At 42.3% G+C, this 17043-nt stretch overlaps 1 protein-coding gene across 8 annotated transcripts in view; it reads right to left on the bottom strand.

The window, feature by feature from the left end:
• The window catches only part of CACNA1D (calcium voltage-gated channel subunit alpha1 D), a 461268-nt gene that overhangs the window by 112978 nt on the left and 331247 nt on the right, over positions 1-17043 (bottom strand). The window lies entirely within an intron of this gene.

Genomic DNA, 17043 nt, shown 5'->3' with positions numbered 1-17043 from the left:
CACCAACCGTGAGTTGTTACAGGAGCCAAGATATGAGCATTAGAGACTGAGTAAGTACACTTAAAAAGCTGCTAAGAAAGCAGGTGAGGTGACAGCAAAGCAGTTTCTGAACACAGATCCTGAGATTCTGACACGGGTTTCTTCTGTCTGCCTTCTTGCATGCATTCCAAGTCAAAGCCAGTGCATCTATCTTTCAGGGTCCTACCTCAATAACCCAACCCACACAGCTGACGAATGGGGAAGTGATCTGCTTTCATAAAGCTAGCCCTCGCCGGGCGTGGTGGCTCATGCCTGTAATCCCAGCACTTCAGAAGGCCGAGGCAGGTAATCCACCTGAGGTCAAGAGTTCGAAACCAGCTTGGCCAACACCCTGAAATTCCATCTCTACTAAAATACAAAAATTAGCTGGGCATGGTGGCATGCACCTGTAATCCCAGCTACTTGGGAGGCTGAGGCAGGAGAACTGCTTGAACCTGAGAGGTGGAGGTTGCAGTGAGCTGAGTTCATGCCACTGCACTCCACCCTGGGTGCCAGAGCAAGGCTCCATCTCAAACAAAACAAAACAAAACTAACCCCGTATTTATAACCCTCCCTCAACTCCAGGATGTCGAGGGGCTGAACAGATGCTTGCACGCCCAGTGACACTAATACTTCAGATAAGACACTGGAATCCTCACCAAGTGCTACCCTCTGCCCACAATTAGAAAGAATCCCAGTCAGGCAGAAGTTGCAGTGAGCTGAGATAGCACCACTGCACTCTAGCCTGGGCAACAGAGCAAGACTCCACCTGAGAAAAGAAAAAATAAAATAAAAGGATCTCCCCTTTGTTCAGACTCCCTGGAACCTATGCTTGGCCCTTGAGTGGTCTCCACTGCACCACTGTGACAAAGGAAGGAGGCAAGGCTTTGTGGATCTAAAGAGTGAGCAGGAGTCAATCAAGCCCAGACACGTGCCCTGACCTCCCAGCCCAAAGAACACGTCTTGTCTCAAAAAAAAATAAGGACTCCAGTGTCTTGCTGTTCACACACACCACACCCTAAGAACAGTTTGGGGTTTCTAGACCTCCGGGGATTCCTGACATATGAAAGTACATAACTCAGCTCTAGGTAAATTCACCAAATGACTCTCTGAACTCTGAAAAAGTCACACTCAATCCAGAATCACATCCCTGAGCAACACTAAGAGGGCTTGGAATGTCATGTGCCTGTAGGAAAATGAATTATATAATCTGTTTTCTTACACACACTGTAAAGAAAAGTGGACCTTCAGCTCTATTATTCACCAAGAAAGTATCCTAGTACAAATCTGTTTGCATGCATTGATTCTGAACTTAGCATACTAAATTCAGATGGTTACATACAAACAAGGTATTCTGACTTTGGGTCCATATTATATATGGGTTCTTGTGAAAGAATTATGAAGATAGTAAAGAAGTTACCCTGAGAAACTTAAGGACATTCATTTTATAATGTATGTAATTTTATACATTTATTATAAAATGAATGTCCTTAAGCTTCTCAGGGTAACTCTTACTATCTTTGTGATTTTGTTTCATAATATTTTATGCATTTTTAACATTACAAATATAAAAATCCCCTTTCTAACAAGCTGCATCACTACTGCACATTTTTGGCCACTGGGACACAGTTAAGCAGGCATAAGCAAACCCTACTCTAACTAAAATTCCTAAGAGTAAAAAACCCTGCCAAGTCCTGCTTTATGACCCACTCATAATAATGGTCACTATCACAAAAGCTCATCTAACAAAGCTGCTGATACAGACCCTCTGAACTGATTTTAGACAGTTCTGAATGACCGAACACTTAGCAGGCAGGTAACATTTATTGATGTGGACAGAGGTAAGAATTATGCAGTAAAAATCTGTTGGCCATGGGGCAGGATGGAGGAAGCGGGCAGGGAGGCAGAGTCCCTGTGATAAACCCAGATAAAGCCTTGGCCCTCCTACACCACTCTGGTCTGAAGGCTTGGCTTCTGGTCCCAGCCCTGCCGCTGTTGTGTTCTGAGCTTCAGTTTTCTCACTTGCAAACAGACACAACAATACCCATTCTGATGTTTCACAGGGATTAAGCAAGCATTCAGTAAGATGCAGCTTTGAAAAGCATAAAGGGCGGTATCAACGTGAAGTTCCAATGCAGAATAGTTGCTGAATCCAGACATAAGAGAGACATTTAAAAGGCAAATGGAAGAGCTTTCTCAAATATCAAAGGTAGAAAAATTAGCACTAGCTGTGAGTGGGCTCTAAGCTGCCACAAATCCGTCAGGATTGGGGGACACTTAGAAGGACACGTGGGTCCTAAGGCTCAGAGTGACCACAGTGAGCCAGCAAACTCACTGCCAACCCTGTACACTGTCTGCTCAGTTCAGAAAAACCCATTCCCATCACAACTGACCCTCTGATCCTGAAATCCCACCTCAAGTCCAAGTCACCGTCTATCCAACTTCGTGATGATGGAAAAAAAATTACTCCACTTTGCATAAGAATTCATCATATTCTAAGAATCCTATTACTAACAGATTGTTTTACAAAGCTTATTTAATAAATCCATTGGTAGAAACCAACAGACTTTTGCAAGTGATTAAAAATCCAACAACTGTTATAAGCTAGGAGGCTTCTTGTTCCAAATTAGAATTTTGATTATGGTGTGTCTGACCAAAAAATAAATAAGAAGTGCCTGGAAAAAAAACAAAAGGCAAATACAGTGTGCTACCCTTTGCTCACACTGGGAAATAAAGTGCCCATATTTCTCTAGGATGTATCTAAAAGCAGAAAACAAGCGGCGGGAATGAATTAGGCAGAAGGAATCAAGGTTGCAGTGACACTCTTAAGTACATCTTTTTCTACAGTTTGACTTTGGGAGCCATGTTAATGCTCTTCACCTTAAATTTTTTTAATTAAGTCAATAAGGATGAGATGAAGGGAAAATACTCCTAAACTGAAAATGAATTGAAACAAATCTGTAATTCAAATGAATACCACAACCAGACTGAAGGGAGGAAGACAAAACTAATTCAAGTAGCTAACAGCTATCTGACGATATGCTCTCAGTTTTGGACAGGATTAGAGGGATGAACAGCAAACAAATGATGAACTCTTCAATAGCTTTGTTTTTTGTAGTGATGCATGGGAACCGCTGGTGGGCAAAAGGGATGAGAAAATGGGGGGCCCTTGTTTACACAGTAAAATATGTTAAGGAAAAACATTTGACAATCATATTTCTATTTTTACTTTTATTTTTGAGACAGGGTCTGGGCTCTGTCACCCAGGCTGGAGTGCAGTGGCATGACCTCCACCTCTTGGGTTCAAGTGGTTCTTGTGCCTCAGCCTCCCAAGCAGCTGGAATTACAGGTGTGCGCCACCACATCCAGCGAACTTTTTGTATTTTTAGTAGAGACAGGGCTTCTCTATGTTGGCCAGGTCAGTCTCAAACTTCTAGCCTCAAGGGATCCACCCGCCTTGGCCTTCCAAAGTGCTGAGATTACAGGCATGAGCCACTGCACCCAGCCGGTGTTCTTGATGCTTTCATTGACATAAAAGACTGATGATGTTTAAAAAATTTTCATCTTTTGAGAAGATGAATCATTTTCAGAGTTGGTGTTTCCTAGTTTTTAATGACTAGGTTGAGTTATCTGCCATGAACAGAACACAGAATTGGCAGCTGGGCCAGCCACCCCACACAGACCATACCTCAGGAACTGTTTACATGTGGCACTTACCCTTAGCAGGAGACTGGGGTAGGGATGGAGTGAACAAAGGCATCATCTGTCTGGTCAGGTCAGATCTCTCCTTTCTGACCTCTTCCCCCTTGACCTCTGCATTCTAGCCATCCTAATGTTCACTCAGCTCCCCTAAGGCATGGAGCTCTTTCAACACCAGGCCACCGTGCATGCTGTTCCCCACATAACCCCTCCTGCTCTTCCAGATACCATCCTATTCCGCTGGCTCAGGACATAAGGGCTTTTCTCTAATGTCTTCAGAGTTCCCCGGCTTAGAACCCTGCTTTTGTAGAATTTATTTCACAGTCCTGCAATTGATTATTTAATATTTTCTTTTACTCACCAGACTGTAAGTTCTGTGAAGGACAGGCTGTGTCTGTTTTATCTTGGTGTACTGGTTCCTGGTATCACAAACTCTGGTCATTAGTAGTTGCTTGATAAAAATCACCTAAATAATTGCTTTCGCAAGCATGGGCTTTACATTAATGATGATCAGATCAAAGACTGCAAGTTTGGGCTTTGTGCCGGGTGTACTTGGCCACAGTGCATATGTAACTTCCACCACCTAAAACTACACTCATCGTGCCATTAACAAACAAAATCAAAAACAAGCAGAAGTCTTGTATAAGTATTAAAATACATACATATATATACATTATATATACACACACACACACACACACACACACACACACACACACACACACAGAAATAAAGTATCTGAGGCACCTGAGCATGAAATATGCCTTCCTTTCACTGTATCTCCTTGTTTGAGGACAGAAGAGCTTCTCTCTCTTTGAAGGGTTAGTTTCCATGGCTACCAAAGACATGCCAACGCATCTAGCAGAAAATTTTTCCCAAGGATAAGAATCCATGAAGATTGCATGCTAAAAGTTACAGACTTTGTTTCAATCTTTTTAAAACTTAAATATGTTTTAAGAGGGATTCTTCAATTGGGAGGCCAAGGCGGGCAGATCACCTGAGGTCAGTTCAACACCAGCCTGGCCAACATGGGGAAGCCCCGTCTCTACTAATAATACAATTATCCTGGTGTAGTGGTGCATGCCTGTAATCCCAGCTGCTTGGGAGGCTGAGGCAGGAGAATCTCTTGAACCCTGGAGGCAGACGTTGCACTAAGATCGTGCCACTACACTCCAGCCTGGGCAACAGGAGCAAGACTCTGTCTCAAAAAAAAAAAAAAAAAAAAAAAAGGTATTCTTCAAAAACATGAGCTCTCTTGTCTGCCATCACTCTCTCTGAATGAAACAGATCACTTAATCACATGAGCCAAACCAATATCATCACATATCTTCATGACAGGTTTCAAATACTGCTACTTAAGAAGTCACTTCATAAACACACCCTGCTAGACTTGTCAGATTCCAGTTTTTCAAGAAAAAATAAGATGTGCACATGAAGCCTGGCTTGGGAAGGTGGCAGAATCACCTAAAATGAACATGTCTGAAGGCACCAGCAACTGCAGGCCTTCAGACATGTCAATACAGTTTGTTGTGTGATGGGCCTGGTTACAACTGCCAGAATGAGCTCATGGCTGGATCTGCTGTTCAGAGCTGCTAGGGGTTCCCACGGTAGAAGAGCAATGTAGACCCAGGGAAGGGGCAGAAATTGAACTCCCTGCTGGTATATCCCCAAAGGGGATATACACTGTAGGAAATTCAGCCCAAATCTCACTCATAGGCCATGTGAAGGCAAACCACCCTGTGAGCTGCATCAAGAGTGACAGGAGTTTCCCCCACAGGGGGAGTGCCCATTGAAAGGTACAGCGGGTGGGAAGCACCCAGACTTGGCTGATGAGAACAGGAGAAGAGCGCCACATCCCAGGGGCGGGCTCAGGGATTGGGAGATCCATCCTCAAGCAACAGGACCCAAAAAAAGCACCTAAGCTCGAAAGAGACTTGTCCACAAGCAGATTCAAGAGGAAAAAGAAACCAATTTCTCTGAAGCCTCTATCCCACGGTTCCACTCAGCTTTGTGTAATTAATTTCAGGAAGAGGAAAAAAAAAAAGCGACCAAGCATAGAGCTTTAAGAATAGAACAGCTCAGGATGTATGAGCACAGACCCAGGCTGGGAAGACAGGGTCCCATAGCAGGTTTCCTCTCACCAGACAGAAAATGAGCTTCCAATTGATGAGAAAAGCAGCTTGGACTCTGGAGACAGTCAGTCTAGATTTAATTCCTAGCTTAACTACTTACTAGCTGTGTACATTTTGAGAAAATTGATAAATCTCCCTGAGTCTTGATTTCCTCATCTATAAACTGAGGCAAAGAACACTTACCTCATCAAAGTAGTGGAGAAGATTAAAATAAACTGAATCAAGCACAGGATTATTAGCAATAAAAAAAAAAAATCTGGCAGGTACAGTGGCTCATGCCTGTAATCCCAGGGCTTTGGAAAGCCAAGGCAGGATAGCTTGAGGCCAGGGACCCAAGACCAGCCTGTGCAACATAGACAGATCCCGTTTCTACAGAAAAGCTTTTAAAAATAGCTGGGTATGGTGGCATATGCCTGTAGTTCCAGCTATTTGGGAGGCTGCAGTGGAAGGATCGCTTCAGCCCAGAAGTTTGAGGCTGCAATGAGCTATGAGGGCACCTTTGCACTACAGCCTGGGTGACAGAGCAAGACCTTATCTCTGTAAAAAAAAAATTTTTAAAAAGGAAACGAAAATTTTCTCATACAATTTTATGTATGAGAGGCACAAGCCTCTCCTTATCTGAGAGGCACGAGCCACCACAAACTTCCACATCTATGCCTTCCCTTCCATCTCCGCCTCTGCACCCCTGCACCCCCAATCCCATTGCTGCAGCCCCCACCCCCAGGGCTCTAACTCCACTGTACTCTGGGAGGTGCCAGCTTTACCTTCCAGGCACAGCTGTCAACCATCACCTTATTTCAAACACTCTGACAGCTCCCACGGCTGAAAGAAAAAACTCACCTCCCTCAGTGGGTATTGCCAACTGTACATCCGCTCTGCCTACTGCTCATCAGCCAGCACAGAACACCCCAGCAGCCTCACCATTGCACTCACTGGCTCTGACAAGCATGAGGCACCAGGTCCCACTTTCTTTGCCACTTGCTTCCTTTATCATCCTCATGAATCCTGTCCATCCTTCAGTGCCCATTGGAGCCCAGCTTCCGTGGGGGAGGCTCTCCGACCTGCCAACCCTCTGCTGTGCTCCTAGCGCAGACTGACAGGCACAGATTTGATGCTAAAACATCCCTTACTGATAGCTGAAGCAGGAGAGAGTACAGCTGCTGGAATCCACGCTGGGACCTGGAATTCCTGGCACGTATCTGTGGGCCTGTTTGTAAGTAATAGCTCATGATTCAAGGACAGGTGAGCCTCTGGGGACAGCACACCTCTGGGAAGGTGGTGTGCTTTCACCCACTGACTTAGAATCCTTCAGATGTAGCAAAGGTCTCCAGGACTCAGAGACCCAAAGCTGCCAGCAGGCAACTGAAACTAAGATTTATTTTAAAGCAGAATTTCAAGGGAATGATGGGTTCAGAGTGGATTAATGTTTTATCCCTGAACCCAAAACCAAACTCATGACAATCAGACTTAGAGAAATCAGGCTAATGCGCCAAGTGCCTCTCCAGGTCTTGAGAGGATGTGGGGCGCTGGAGGGAAGTGCAAGTGAATATCCAGATTGCAAATGAGACGGCTTTTCCAGCTCACAGAAACGACCTCTGAGAAGGAGACCGCAGTCAAGCCAGTGTGGAGCTCCCACACGCTTGGAAAGGTCCTTCTGTTCATCCAGGTCCTTCCCATCCATTCCCCTCCTTAGTTATTAGGATGGCTCTGTGAGAAAAGTCAGAGATGGGCCGCTCCAATTTTAGGAAGAAAATGCCATGATTTGGAGAAGTGAAGTACACTGACCAAAGAAGTCATGCCTCTAGGAAGTGCATAGCCAGTGCGGGAGCCAGGACTTCTGACCCCTGCCTTTGTGCTCCCCCTACAACAACAGAGAAACCAGTAACCCCTCAGCCAGCGGAGCCCTTGAAGGCCAGGGTGGCACAGCTCACAGCCAGAACACTGCCTCAGCCCAGCTGGGTGGACCTCCACTCCAGGCTGAGTCTGTGGAGACTGAAGCTTCCAACAGCCCAGACCAGGGCTGATGGACAACTCTGCAGGCCGAGCAAGCCAGGGTCTTCCAGCTGAGGCCCTGCACCTTCAGAAGGCGCACCTCTGCACCCAGCTTCCACTATCTGTGCTGCTGCTTTGGGTTGGACACTGACCAGTCCCAGGTCACACAGCACACCATCTTCAAGACCCCTCTCAACTTGCTTGTCACCAACTCAGCCTTCCCCCACTCCAGTCCTGCCCTGCCCCCACCAGGGTTGCTCTCCCACACCTGCAGCCTCTTCAAAGAGGTCCCACATTCTTGTCACTTTGTGATCCCTGCAGCCTTCACAGACCCAGCCTGTCTCCAGGCCTTCCTGTTCCTCTTCATGTCCAGGGCAATACTCCCTCACCCTGCTATAAAAAATCAAGAAAAACGCTTGTCCTTTGAGGATGGTACCAGTGGGCCACATGCCCTCCTCCAGATCCTCCTCATCGTCTTCTGCTATCCTCAGGAAATGAGGATTTCCACTACTGGCTTGTGGCCTTCCGCTCCATTCCCCATTCTATGACCTCCTTGGGGGACTCCAACAGCCCCTGATGCCCTCATCGTAGCTTGTCCATTCCTCCACAAGTCTCCAATGACCATCTCTTCCATGCTACTTCAGCTACCCGATCCCACTGTCACATTAAACTTTATCCTCGCCAAATTATGAGTTCAAGCCTTCATTTCTCTGACCACAACCTTCTCTCATTCCAGCTGACTTTTTCAGCTATTTCCACTAGACACATTTCTAACCTCTCTCAAGTGTCCAGTCCACTGATGTCTTCGTTTTTTGTTAGGTCTCTCCTTTCCTCCTTATATACCTTAAATATAATGATCTGTCATCTCGGCAACATCCTTGCTAACATCCTCAGCTGTCTTCCATCTTTTTATGCATGCACAGCTAGCAAAATGCTCACAGCTAGCAGACCTCTCCTTTTCAATTCGGTTAGCAAAAAGCGCAAAGCTTCCCTTTCTCCATGTCTGGTTACATGGAGAAGCCAAGCATGGTTACAGAAAGTCACACAATGGGAGCGGCTGACATTAGAACAGACTCAAATCCAATAGGACCTCAATGTTACTGATCATCTGCCTTGATTCTCTGGTCCAATCACTGCCCAATTCTCTGCAATGATTGTTCTGAGCCTTTTCCACTCTCCTCAGACATACAACTGCCACCTACCCACTCAACTCCCACAGTTAACCCTGCTTCCTGTTACAGAGAAATCAGGAATTAAGGCGGGAATACTCTCAGCTTCCCACTATCAAACCCAACTCAAATCTGCCTCATCTTCTCTTCCTCTCATTACAAAGAAAAATACCTTCTCTTAATACTGTCTTCTGACATCTCAACAAATTGAGTCTTCCAATCCATGAACATATATCCTTCCATTTGTTGAGGTCTTTTAAAATTTCCTTCAGCAAATTTTTACGTAGAAGAGGTCTTATACATCTCTCATTACGTTTATTCCTAGGAGTTTAGTTTTTAAATTTTTTTGGTATCTTCCATGTCTCTACATTTGGAACATATGGAAAACAGTCATGATGGCTGTGCATATGCCCTTTTCTGATAACTTTAACATCTGTGTGAGTTCTAGGTAGGTTTCAATTGATGGAGTCTTCTTACTATGGGTCTTTTCCTGCTTCTTTGCATGCCTGGTAATCTTGATTGAATGCCATGCTAAACCGTGTTCAGTGCTAGATATTTTTGTATTCCTAGCAATATTCTTTTGTTTTGTTCTGGGATGCAATTAGGTCCCTTGAATCAAACTGTTTGATCCTTTCAAGTCTTGCTTTAATGGTTAGGTCAGGTCAGTCTGGAGCATCATTCAGTCTAAGGCTCAAGACTGAGACATCTTTTTGGTACTCAATCCAGTGGCACACCGATTATGAGTTTTTCCAATCTGGCTGGAAAACAGGCAATACTGGCAGGTAGGAACAGGCAATATTCCTGGACTCATGTGAATGATGAACACCTCCGATAGATTCGAAATCTTTTTTCCTTAGTCTTGGGTAGTTTTCTCTTACGTATGTGCTAAAAAGTATGCTGAATACTTAGGAGTCCCTCTGCTTATCTCTAGAGCTCCCTGTATAATTCACTCCTCCCTGGTACTCTGTCCTGCATACTCAAGCCACCTTGTTCTCCACAGACTATAAGCTTCATCTTTTAACTCAGGGAGACCACAGGGCTCCACCTGGGATCCCCCTCTGTGTACCATGGCCCAGGAGCTCTCTCAAGCCAGTAAGCCGGGATAACCATGGGCTTATTTCAAGCATTCCTGTGTCTCAAAGATTGCTGTCCTTAATTGCCTAATATCCAGTGTCTTGAAAACCATTGTTTTAGATATTGCCTCTATTTGGTTTTGTCTATTAGAATAAGTTTTTTGGTTTCTAAAAGAAAGGCTATTGAGATTTATAAATGGGACAACATTGAATGCATAGAGGAAAACAGGAAAATGGACATCTTAATATTGAGTCTTTCAATCGATGAGCATGGTATATTTTCATACATAGTTGTTTCAGGTGGGAAGATAAATCTAGTTCGGTTACTCCAACTTCACTAGAAGCAGAGGTCTTTTAATTCTAATTTAATGGTATTTTAAGATCACCTTTATTGAGGTACAAGACACAAAAAGCAGAACGTATACAATTCAAAGTATACAGTTTGGCTAATGTTGACACCTATGTAAACAATGCCCCAATTAAGATATAGAACTTTTAAATAACAACCCCGCCCAACAAAAGTTGTCTCATTCCCCTTCCCAATCAACTCCACCTCCCACCAGAAAACCAATGATCTGCTTTCTATCACTATAGATTCGTTCTGCCTGTTCTAGAACTTCTTATAAATATGTTCTTTCCTTTCTGGCTTCTTGTTTTCGAGTTTCATTGATAATGTTGTATTAGTACTTCATTCCTTTTTATTGCTGAATAATATTCCAACGTGTGATTATACCACAATTGGCTTATTTACCTATTGACATTTGAGTTCTTCTAGTTCCAGCTACTATAAATAAGGCTCTATGAGTGCTCATGTACCAGTCATTTTGTGGACACAGTTTTCATTTCCTTGGGAAATACCTAAAAATGGAATTGCTTGGCCATATGGTAAGTATATGTTTAACTTTATGAGACACTGACAAACTTTCCCAAAGTAGTTGTATCCTTTTATGTTTCTATAAACAATGTATGAGCATATCAGTTGCTATGTACTCTTGATGACACTTGGAAATAGTCTTTTGATTTTAGCTATTGTACTACCTACCTAGCAGTTTCTTGTTTAACTTGCACTTCCCTCACGGTTAATGGTATAGAACATCTTTAATGTATACTTACTAGCTACTCATATACATTCCTTTGTAAAGTATGTTTTAAAATGTTTTGCCAATTTTTGAGTTGTTCATCTGATTATCTAGTTATTAAGAGTTCTTCATATATTCTAGATACACAGATATGTTATATTTTCTGCCAGCGTGGTTTCCCTTTAAATTTCTAGTTTTTGAAGAGCAGAAATCTATTTAGAAGATACTTACATATTTAGCTTTTTAATTAAACTTATTATTTATTTCAAGTTTAATGTTTGCGTCTGGTATGACCTGAGCATCACACTTTTTTTGCAGAAATCCAGTTTTTCCAGCATTTTTTTTTAAACTAAAAAGAGTATCCTTTCTCCACTGAATTATTTAGTACCTTTATCAAAAAGCAATTGAACACATAAAGCAATTTCTGGATTTGTCATTCCATTCAATTGTTCTAGTCATCTATTTTCATGTCAAACACTGTATTACAGCTTTAGGGTAAATCTTGAAACCAGCAGTGTAAGCCCTCCTGCTGTGTTATTTCTTAGGATTATTTTCATTATTAGAGATCATTTGCAATTATATCTTAGTTTTAGAATAGGCTTGTCAGTTTATAGAAGAAAGCCTATTGAGATTTATAAATGGGACAACACTGAATGCACAGAAGAAAACTGACATCTTAACAATATCGAGTCTTTCAATCCACGAGTATGCTATATCTTCATTTATTTAGATCATTGTAATTTTACTAGTCAGTGTTTTGTAGTTTTCAGTGTAGAGGTCTAACATATCTTTTCTTATATTCATTCCTAAGTATTAGGAATGCTATCGTAAATAATTTTTGATGTTACTGTAATTTTTAAAATTGTTTTCAACATTTGCAGCTGGTATACAGAAATAAGATGGAATGTTGCATACTGACTTTGTATCCTGTCACCCTGCTGTACTCACATATTAATCAGGTTTTTGGTTCAATTATTGGGGCTTTCTATGTAGACAATAACGTCTGTAAATAGAAATATTTTTCCTTTCTTTCCAGTCTTTCTGTCTTTTATCTTTTTCTTGCCTTCATACTTTCAATAAAACATTGAATAGAAGAAGAGAGAGAAAAATGATTTCTTTGTTCCTAATATTAAGAAGAAAACATTCAGTCTTTCACCAGGAAGTATTCTGTCAGCTACAGGTTTTTTTGGTAGATGAATTTTCAGGCTGAAAAATCTGCATTTTTTGTATATTCCTAGTTTGCTGAGTTATTATAAATGGTTATAGAATATTGTTAGTAATGTTATCTGCATTTATTGAGGTGATCATATGATTTCCTCTTTCATTCTATTAATACATTAGTTATTTGATTTTCCCATGGTGAACCAACTTGGTCTTTCTGGCATAAATCCCACTTGGTCATGAGATATTATTCCTTTCATCCTGCTACATTCTATTTGCTGATATTTGAGAATTTTTGTGCCCAAATTAATGAATTAATGAAGGACACTGTGATTATGTCTTTGCAAAGTTTTGATAATGAGATTTTGGCCTCATGAGTTGGGAAATGTTCCCTCTAATTTTACTCCCTGAAATAATTTCTAGGGATGGTATGATTTCTTTCTAAATTGGCTGACATAATTCACTTTTGACTTCCTCTAGGCCTCCAGTTTTCTTTGAGAGGTTTGTGATTCTGAATTCCATTTAAAAAGGCAAACGTAGGACTCTCCCGATTTATTTCTTGGTAGGCTGTGTATTTTGTGGAATTTGCCTGTTTCTCCTAAGTTACTAAATTTGTCATAGAACAGTTTATTCTCTTATTATTTTAATGTCTGGTGGTATCTGCTCTTTCATTTCTAAAACTGATAATTTGCTTTTTCCTTTTTTGATTAGTTTTGTTAGAGATTTATCAATTTTTATTAAGTTTTCCAAATAACTAACTTTATAATTTCTGTTTTCTATTTTATGTCCTTCTGTAATTCTTTTTTCTACTTACCTTGAACTTACTTGCTCTTCTTTTTCTAGATTAGTAGACAGAAATGCAGATCACTGAATTTAAACCTTTCTTCCTTACTGATAAAGCTATAAATGTCCCTCTAAGCACAGTTTAAATGGATCATACAAATTCTCAGCTGGCTTTTTTAATCATTCAATTTCAAAATATTTTCTAATTTTTATTGTATTTTTTTATTATAGGTTATTTAATTTCCAAACATTTAGGGAGGGTTATAGACAGCTTGTTATTGACTTCTGTTTTAAATCTATTGCTGTTAGAACAAACATTGTAAAATCTCAATCGTTCAACACCCACTACCTTTTCTTCTTTTTTTTTTTTTTTTTTTTAAAGACAGAGTCTCACTCTGCTACCCAGGCTGGAGCACAGAGGCATGATCACAGCTCACTGAAATTTCAAACTTCTACACTCAAATGATCCTCCCACCTCAGACTCCTGAGTAGCTGGGACTATAGACACACACCACATTGCCCAGCTAATTAAAAACACTTCTGTTATTTTAGAGGCAAAGTCTTACTATGTTGCCCAGGCTGGTTTCAAACTCCTGGCCTCAAGCAACCCTTCTGCCTCACCCTCCTGAATCGCTGGGATTACAGGTGCAAGCCACAGCACCCAGATGCTACATTTTCTTGATCACCTATGTCTGTATCCCCCATCCATCTGTTAATTCATCTTATCTTTTTGAAGCATTTTAAGGTAAGTTGAAGGTACGAGAACACAGCAGATTTTTTAGAAAATGTAAATTTGAATCTCATCACTCCCTGCTTAAAATTCACCCATGGGTTCCCTTACCATTCAGCTAATGACCAAAATCTGTGACACAGTCTAAAGGTCCTAGGTGACCTGGACTCTTCTAGCCAGTCTCTCTTCTTTCATCTGCCTCCATCTCCATCCAGCTCCCCGGGTTCCCGTCACCCTAGCTTCTTTCAGCTCCTCCAGCGTCCTCTGCTCCTTCCTACTGTACTGCCTTTCTGTGGGTTTTCCCTTTGACTGGAATACCCTTGCCCCAGCCTCTTCTCCCACCTTGCCTGGATATGGTGACTATTCACTCTTCATTTCCAGGGGGCTCCTACTCACTAGACTGACAGCAGTTGTACCTGTTCAACTCTCTCACAGCACCATGGACCTTTCTTTCAAAGCATTTATAAAAGTTTGTAATTGTCATTTTGGCTTCCATCATTAGATATAAGCTTCATGAAGAAAGAAACCATTTCACTCCACCAGTGTAACTGCAGTGCTTACACGGTACCTACATCCCACCACCCTAACCCCAGTGCCTACATCCCACCCACTGTCACCCCAGTGCCTACATCCCATCCCACTGTCACCCCCGGTGCCTACGTCCCACCCCACTGTCACCCCGGTACCTACATCCCACCCACCCTAACCCCAGTGCCTACATCCCATCCCACTGTCACCCCCGGTACCTACATCCCACCCCACTGTCACCCCAGTACCTACATCCCACCACCCTAACCCCGGTGCCTACATCCCACCCCACTGTCACCCTGGTACCTACATCCCACCCCAACCTACATCCCACCCACCCTAACCCCAGTGCCTACATCCCACCACTGTAGTCCCAGTGCCTACCTGGTGCCCACATTCCACCAGCATAACCCCAGTGCCCACCTAGCAGGGCACTTGGCATACATCTACCATGGTGTAGGAACTGAAAAAAAATTCATTAAATGAATAAGTCATTTTTCAGGAAGTTAAGAGAGAGGGGGAAAAAAGATCTGGCAGGATTTTCTGCTTCTTATTAGTCTGTTATATCAAATTCAACTGCCTCCAGGCCAAGCACAGCTGCCCTGTTTCCAGAGAGGTGAGGAGCAAAGTCATCCAGAAAGCCCTCCAAAGACAAAAATCCACAGTTCCCCAATGCTCTTCTAGGCAGCCAATCTAAATTCTCATAATACTATGGATCTTTATGTTCATTTGATTCTCAAAAATACAGCTCTGAATATCAAAGCTGTTTTATTTTTTCCAGAGAAAATCTCCTTAATAAATGGTATCTTTAAGGGTTTAACACGAACACCTCACTCCATTCATCTCATCTCATCTCACACACCAGGGCAGTAATGATGGCTCTCCTTTGCTTTGTGGCACTGTGAATGCTGTCTCATGTGGCAGGAGGATACTTAGGGCATGGGTGCATACGTCTGTTGAAATATTAAAATGTTACCCAGAAAAGGAGCTGTTGAACTTTAACAAGGAAGAGTTCCCTACATTACAGATCTACTGGCCTTTGTATACCAAGCTGCCCTGCAATACCAATATTTGGTCTCTGTAAAAGCAATTTTACCATCCTATAAAAGAATATTACACAAAAGAGGGAAAAAATTGGCATAATGTTGACAGTAGCATCTTACAGGCAATCATCAATTTGTTTCTCACAAGTCAAATTATTACACTCATAAACATCCTTTTAAAAGTAACAGCAATTGTTAATGCTACTAATTGAATAGGGAACACAGGAAAATTATGGCTTTAATTTCTACTATTAAGGTAGCAACAGCTTTATAAAGAGCTAGGTCTGTGCGTGAAAGCACTATAATGAATTCTCTTCCCCTAGGATTTGGGATGAACAGATTCAACAGCCTGCCCTGCAACACCAACACCCTCAACAACCTCCCTCTTCTAACCTGCACATCAGCAACCCAGAGTACAGGTGGAGGGGGGTACTGCTGACGGAGCAGTCAACTCAGCACAGAGCTCTCCATCGGCAAAATGGGCGTCCAGGAGGGCACATGTGGCCAGAGGTGCCTCCTGGGTCCTCAGAGGTCTTTCTGTACATTATTTTTTTTAAAAAAAGAACTTGGTCAGGAACAGATGATAGCCACAGCTGACAAGTGAGAGCTCTGCTGGATCTGTTGCTAGTGCCTGGCGGCTGTCCACTGCTGTTGCCAGGGAAACAGACGTCAGCTTGATGGAAACAAGGATCAGTGAAAACTTTCACTTACCTCGTTTCCACTGATCCCGACAGCCATTTCTATGGAAACAGCAGCTGCAAGCCAGTGGCAGAGAGGTTACCACTCACATGTTAATGTCAGGTGTGGCTACCAGCCTGTGCACTTCAGGTACCACGGTACCAACAGCACCAGGATCCAGCTGTCAGCTACCCCCGACAGCTGTTAACTCTGCAACAAGAAAGTTCAGTGTTCAAAAGTATATATAAATGTTTAGCTAGGTTCTTCATTAGAAATTTAGCACTCTTTCATTTAAAGCCACATCAGAGCTTAGTTACTTGTTCTACCAAAGCCAAGCCACTTGAGGGTACTGAAGGACCCTGAATCTTTCTGGCACCCTGACCTCAGCATTCAACTCCATTCACAATATTACTTCACGGTTCAGAAAAAGGGACATCCAACTGCAAACAAATCTTTCATGTACTAGCCTCTTCAAACCAAAGACAAATCCGGCTAAATGCGGGGAAGTACTTTGCTACAAGTAATCATTTAGGGTGTCTTTAGCATTCTGTCAGCTTAATCATCACTACAACATCTAGGAAGTTACTTTTTAATCATTAGAACTATCTACAAAGGGTCCTCCATTGTCCCTTTATTTTTAGACTAGACTTCTGTGTGCTTTAGTAGCCATTAGCCAAAAATTCTCTGTTGACCAAGATATGGAATTTACTCCCTAATGCAGGACAGTTTTATTCTGAATATGGTGACAAATCATACTGATAGCCTGGCTACCCCAGGACCCCAATAACCATTGTTTCAATTTTGTAAGTGATGATACCACTCTTTCACAATGCAGACACATCAGAGGTATGTGTGTGTATGTATGTATACATATATATGACGGAATTAAACTGCCCATTTTCTATCAGTAGATGTTGGTAAAGTGCTGGATGAGAGAAAAATCTTTTTTTTTTTTTTT

The sequence above is a fragment of the Sapajus apella genome, unplaced genomic scaffold (assembly GCF_009761245.1).
Source record: "Sapajus apella isolate SASKATOON/1434 unplaced genomic scaffold, GSC_monkey_1.0 scaffold23, whole genome shotgun sequence".
Taxonomy (NCBI): Eukaryota; Metazoa; Chordata; class Mammalia; order Primates; family Cebidae; genus Sapajus; species Sapajus apella.
This window is presented reverse-complemented; position numbering and strand designations above follow the sequence as displayed.